A 7,055-nucleotide genomic window follows, 5' to 3' on the forward strand; every position below is an offset into this window, starting at 1 on the left:
TCAACGTGAAATTATTTGGAAAACACGTCTGTAATGTTTTCAACGTTTGGGAAATAATTATTTCATCTAAAAATCGAGTTCCATGTGCGTTTTCTGGGGGTCGATTGTATCTTGGATTGAGGTGAAAATTACAAAAGTGAGGAAATTCACTAGAATATCTACGATTTTATTTTTCGAAATCTAATAAATCTGTTCACTTTTGTAATTTTCATTTCGTTTCAAGATACACAATCGATCCTCTGAACAGTGTGACGTAAAAGTGCGCGAAATTTAAAATATATACTGTACTATTTAACAAAAACCTATTTGGAATTGTACTAGCTTGGATCTTGTTTCGCCTTGCTACACATGGGGGTGTGGGGTGGACCTCGCTTCACGTGTTAAGTTGAAACCTATTTAGAATTGTACTAGCTTGGCCTTGTCTTGATCTCCGTGAAGCCAGCTGTCGTACACAGTTGAAAAATTTGACCTCTATAAAGCTAGACAGACATTAATAAATTTGATAATTTTTAATTTTTCTAAGTGTATTTCGTTTGTAAATCGTTTGATTGATTGTAAGTCAGTTTTTAACGTTTGTGACCAATTAGTTTGTTTGTAATTAACAATTTTATCTTGGCCATGATGTCAGCCAACACTTTTTAGTAACAAATAGATTTCCCACACAGAACAAAAAGCTGCAATAGACGTCCACTAGACGTTCATCATGGAGATTAAAAACCTCCATTAGACATCCATGTAACTTCCCATGGACGTCTACTAGACATCCATAGTTCCGCATATCACACCTCCATTCGACCTCCATTAGACGTATTGATAGATCTCTTTTAGACGTTGTAGAGATTAACCATAGATGTTTAATGGAGCTTTGGTGGATAACTAATAGACGTTAACTAGACGTTTAATGGAGCTTTGATGGATAACTAATAGACGTTAACTAGATGTTTAACGGAGCTTTGGTGAATAACTAATAGATGTTAATTAGACGTTTTATGGAGCTTTGGTGGATAACTAATAGATGTTAACTAGACGTTTTATGGATTCCTCATGGATATGCGTTTTAGGGCCTATCCAGTCCACAAACTTGAATATATAGCTGCACAACCATTTGCATAAAAAATATCTAATCGCATTTTACTCGCGTTTTCTCTTGATAGAAATGCAATTAGATAATTTTCCTTATGCAAATGGTTATGCAGCTATTCAACTTTGTCCGGGTAGGTCCTAAGGCGCACATCCATAAAGAATCTGTAACAGGTTTAATATGGAGAAGACATTATTAATAAATTATAAGAATAATAATAAATTAATAAATTAGATAGATGTATAATTATACCCAGTAAACAATTTGTCAGCAAATTGTAACCAAATTGACACCAAATACGCGCAAAACTTGTCGACAAATTCGGTGCGATCTGTGTCTGCAATACGCTTGTGTTTTGCTAGCAAAGCTTGTGTACATGACTTGACACCAAATTGACGCCAAATATCGAGCAAAACAGGACAGCAAAAGTTCAACGGCAAATTTGCGCCATATTGTGAACAAGGCTTGCCAACAAAAGCTCGACAGCAAATTTGTGCCAAATTGCGAGCAAACTTTGACAAAAGAACTTGACGCCAAATTGACACCAAATACCGAGCAAAGCTTGCCAGCAATCTAACAGCAAATTGTTGACAAATTGCTATCAAAGTTTGTAGACAAAACCCGACGCCAAATTGATATCAAATATCAAACAAGATTTGAGAACAATACTTAACAGCAAATTGGCACCAAATACAGAGCAAATCTTGATGACACAGCTTGACGCCAAATTGCAGCAAGCCTTGTTACGTAGCCATTAATAAATACTAAAATATATTTTTTTAGGGAAAATTAAAAGCATTAAATTATAAAAAGCATATAATTTTTTATTGATTTACAATAAATTATTTTATACATATGTTAAAAGAAATCTTTATATTTATAAAACATTATAAGACATTTATAAAATCTAACGGTGGCAATAAAATAATTAATTATATATTAATTACAGTAAATGTTATACAATGTGAATTTACTGACATATGCAAACATTTAACTTTGTCAACAGCACATACAATATTTGTAAACACTCGAGAATCTTATATAATGCCTGGAACACATACTCCGTGCGCAGATAATGCATTGGCCGGTATAAGAAGGATTTATAGAATCTTACTGAAAACACGAGTATAATTTCTATGAAAATGCATCTAAAACAATATTCTTATAAGCCTAATACTACTAACTTTCCTTTCTTTAATCATACAATAATAACTACCGTGCATATTTAAACAACTAGTTCAAACTTGAAACACGATTTATTATTTGCAAGAATGCAAAATTGAAATAAACAAATGTTCACAATGTGCATAGTTCGTCGATTACGATGGAATAATGCAGTACTGTTGTCAGAAAGAAATAACAAAAGAATAATATACATCATTTAGGTGCAAGCAACCGAAGTGAATTTTGTAGTGTTTGATGTAATAGAAATTAATATACAGCAGAAAAAAACTGTTCAAACAAAACTTTTAAACCGTTCAAACAAAACTTTTAAACTATTCAAACAAAACTTTAAACTTTTACAGATAAACAAATACACGATATTTCATCAACAGTTCCAAGATTATTTTGAGAAATATTTTAATCAAAGAAAGAATATGTAAAATTTTTAATATTGCAAGAATATGATAGTTATAAAACTAAAGCATTTCCCTTGTATTTTAAATTGTTTTAAATTGTTTCTATTTCAAACTAATATTACAATTTTGCCTTAATCAGATTCAAACGGCAAGTAGAATGAAACATTTTATTACATAATATTACATATTCTTTATACTCTTATAACTCTTCTTTAAGACTATAAGAGTATAACTCTTTATACTCTTATAACTCTTCTTTATAACTCTTGTTTTCACGAAACATTTCGAATATTTTTTATTCTCATCACTATTCTCGCAGTTTTCAGAATTATCATCGTTGTCATCTGAATGAGCCTCGTTATTGTTGCCGGTGTGTCTGTTAATGTTAAATATATCTCTATAATTATCGTTATTTTCGAAATCAAAGTGTTCAGAGTACTCAAAATGATCAGAATTATTAGAAAATTCAGAATGGTGAGGAAGTTCAGAATGATGAAAAAGTTAAGAATAATGAGAAAGTTCAGATTCTTTTTGATTATGAAGAAAATCTGGTATTACGGAACTTTGGCTTTTAACGGAAGCATGTGCTTGCTGAATATGCGACTGATCGAATTCAATTAAAGAATCTGTTGAATTGAGTTCTTCTACAACTTCAACATTCAGTTTCTGCCTTTTAACTTTCTTAGAAAGCTTATGAAACGGTGTTTTTTGGCATGTTCTAAAATAAACTGCAAATAAATTTAAATGTTATGTTTACATAAAATACATAGATTTCAAAATATATACCTACTATCTTTACTTTTTAAAAACATTTATTTTTTCAGATTTTCTACTGCACAATCACTATAACAAATGGAATGTTAATGGAAAAAAATATAACTAAATTAATTAAACTAACAGTACAAAATAAACTTATAGGATGGAAGGCTGGCTGATTTTCTCGAGTTATAAAAAGGTCATCAATTTAAATTTAAAAACAAAATCTCGTTTAATTAAACAAATTTTAAATACAATTAACGTTTTACGTTTCGACTTTATATACTTAGTCTTCTTCAGAAACCTGATACATAAGAGATAATACATAAAAAATAATTAAAAAATAAAAAGAAATAAAATTGCTACAGATAAAAAGGATAGAGAACAAAGCCGCATACTTTGGACTGACTTGCCAGAAATGTAGCTAAGATCTACACTATGACATAGTATAGACCTTAGCCACAATTAATGTATATACGAGTTGTCAAAAATAGAATGAAATAAGTCAAGTAATAAAATTGTTACTATTATCTATACTGTTGTTATTATTATCAAACGATATTATTTATTATTTGACAGTGTAAAATTGTAATGCATATATTAAAATTACATTAGGGCTAGAATATAAACCAGACCCACAAGAATGAGAGCAATTCCAAGATCTCAAGACGAGAATTAACCAGATCTTACAGGGCGGAATTAAGGAGTCTGGATTACTGATTGAAATCAAAGTAAGAAAAGAAAAGAAAAAAAAGAAAAGAAAAGAGAGGGGGGCCTCTGCTTTTGTCTACGAGATCAATTCTAGGGCTAGAATATAAACTAGAGCCACAAGAATGAGAGCAATTCCAAGATCTCAAGACGAGAATTAACCAGATCGTACAGGGCGGAATTAAGGAGTCTGGATTACTGATTGAAATCAAAGTAAGAAAAGAAAAGAAAAAAAAGAAAAGAAAAGATAGGGGGGCCTCTGCTTTTGTCTACGAGATCAATTCTAGGGCTAGAATATAAACCAGAGCCACAAGAATGAGAGCAATTCCAGATCTTAAGACGAGAATTAACCTTGCAGAGCCCCTTGTACTACCACGATCAATGTCGATCTTCCAATATGGCGTCCCAAATGAGAATATCGGAAGGGCCCTGCTCGCTGGACCGGACTCCTCGCCTCAATCCTCTCTCAAGCTTTCCTTTTCCTGGCGGTGAGCTCTCCTTGGGAAGTCGAATCTCGCTCGGTTGGTCTCCAGAATACGTGCCGCTTAGCTCAATCAGTTACGAAAGAAGGAAAACGTACTCGTCTCGTCCAAAGAAACGCAGCAAGAGCGGCCATGACACTGAACAAGAGCGAGGAAGGAGGTGGGGGCGCGTTGAAAGTGGCGATTCACGTGTCGCGCCATCTGAATGAAACGCCCTAAACATCGCTTGGTATTTGGCGTCAATTTGTTCTTAAGTTTTGTTACCAAAATTTGCTCAATATTTGGCATCAATTTGGCGTTAGGTTTAGTCAACAAACTTTAACAGCAATTTGGTGCCAATTTGTTATCAGGTAGTTGCTAAGCTTTGCTCGGTATTTGGCGTCAATTTGTTCTCAAGCTTTGTCACCAAAATTTGCTCAATATTTGGCATTAATTTGGTGTTAGGTTTTGTCAACTAATTTTAGCGGCAATTTGATGCCAATTTGTTATCAGGGACTACTAAGCTTTGCTCGATATTTGGTATCAATTTGGCGTCAATTGTGTACGCATGTTTTGATACGTATTTGCTAGCAGTTTGTCGACAACATTTGATAAAACAAATTTTGATGCAAATTTGTACCATTTCTGAAACCAAAATTTGTAGCAAGTATTTGGCATTATTTGTTCGAACAGATTTGGCTATCTGGGATAACTATATATTAACTTTTTCGGTAAGGTAAGTAATTATAATTGTGTTCTTAATAGTAGGTAGGAGAGTAATTGTAAGTAAATATAATAATGAAAATTATTATAATCTGTATATTTATTATATGAGTAAATATCTTTCAGTGAAAGCGATTAGTTGGCGAAAAGATGGCTTAAGTTTGGCTCAAGACCCGATATTTGCCGACTTTCAAGCGTTATCCATATGGCTGAAAGATGCCTAATAATAGATATCTTTCAGTATTCTTTTAGGTTTGTCTTTTGGACATCTTTTTAGTTGCTTTAAAGATTCTTTTTAGATATTTCTTAGTCGTTTTTACGATTTCTTTTAGACATCTGTCTATCAGGGTTTTTTCTTGGTGTTCTCGGTTGAGGACGAATAGGTGCCTTGTGCACAAAGGCAATTGGCACATAAAGTCTAGTCCCAAAAATTAGCAGCACAAGCACTAAATCACTTTGCCCGTAGACCTGATAAATTTAAAGATAATATACAAAACGTCCCAATTCTTGGTTTGAATAAGCCGATAAACGTCGATCTCCTCAGTATATCCGGCCTCTCTCAATTCCGAGTCCAAAACAGCTCTTCGCTCATCATATTTTTGACATCTCAATAGCACGTGGTGTATATCCTCACACTCGCAGCCGCATTCACATCTCTCACTGTCGATATATCCCTTCCGTTTAAGGGGATCCTGCAGTGACAGGCGAACTTCCTCGAAGTCGATAATGTCAACCTTTCTAATTTTGTTTTCCCTATATCTGTCTTTGTCTAACGAAATGACATCTGTCCTTGTTTGATTGCTCGCCATCTCTTGCAAGATTCGGCAACTACTGTTGCTGCTCTTCTTGTCATTCTGCATCCGTATTTGCATTACTAAAATAATTTTTCGATGGATCTTTTTTTGTACGCATTGAATCTTACTTCTACTTGATCCCCTTAAGGGGATTCTGCAGCCGTATGATTTACCGACATTATCGTTTTTCGATGGATCTTTTAATTGGCTTTATAGAATTGCAAAAATCTTTTACAGAATTAAAGTCCGCACAAAAATCTAGGGTAACAAACGCGATTTTATATCAAAAACACCAAAAAATTAAAAATATTACTTATTTGGGCACATACAGCTGTCACCTAACGACAATATTTGTTTAAAACAAAAATTCTGCAGTTTATACATACATAATGTTTATCATCTGCCCTTGGGAAAACATGTAGGAATAATATCGTTCAAGTAGAAGTAAGATTCAATGCGTACAAAAAAAGATCCATCGAAAAATTATTTTAGTAATGCAAATACGGATGCAGGATGACAAGAAGAGCAGCAACAGTAGTTGCCGGATCTTGCGTCAGATGGCGAGCAATCGAACAAAGACAGATGTCATTTCGTTAGACGAAGACAGATATAGGGAAAGCAAAATTAGAAAGGTTGACATTTTCGACATCGAGGAAGTTCGCCTGTCACTGCAGGATCCCCTTAATTGGCTTTATAGAATTGCAAAAATCTTTTACAGAATTAAAGTCCGCACAAAAATCTAGGGTAGGGGAGAATGGGGGAATTGCGGTCAGTAAGAATTATTTCTTATTTTCTGAAAAAGAAATGTCTTTAGAACTAAAATGGAATAGTTGACGGATACTTCATCAATCATTCTTCGAAAGTAGAAGCATAAAAGTCAAGTAAGCTAATAAATAATTAAACCTGCATTGATTATAAAAATCTCTGAATTGACCGCAATTGTCCGACGTGT

The 7,055-nt window shown here is 33.5% G+C and overlaps 1 long non-coding RNA gene across 1 annotated transcript; it reads right to left on the reverse strand.

Annotated features, from left to right (window-relative positions):
- Positions 1 to 2,809: 2,809 nt before the first annotated feature.
- LOC139779797 (uncharacterized) lies at positions 2,810 to 4,808 on the reverse strand. The gene is made up of 2 exons (XR_011720005.1): positions 4,477 to 4,808; positions 2,810 to 3,037 (listed from the first exon to the last, which is right to left on the reverse strand). It is a non-coding gene; the product is annotated as an uncharacterized lncRNA (long non-coding RNA).
- Between the last annotated feature and the right edge of the window lie 2,247 nt (positions 4,809 to 7,055).

The sequence above is a fragment of the Temnothorax nylanderi genome, unplaced genomic scaffold (assembly GCF_030848795.1).
Source record: "Temnothorax nylanderi isolate EJ_2023f unplaced genomic scaffold, tnyl_v1.0 TNYL_tig0242_pilon, whole genome shotgun sequence".
In the NCBI taxonomy this organism is placed as follows: Eukaryota; Metazoa; Arthropoda; class Insecta; order Hymenoptera; family Formicidae; genus Temnothorax; species Temnothorax nylanderi.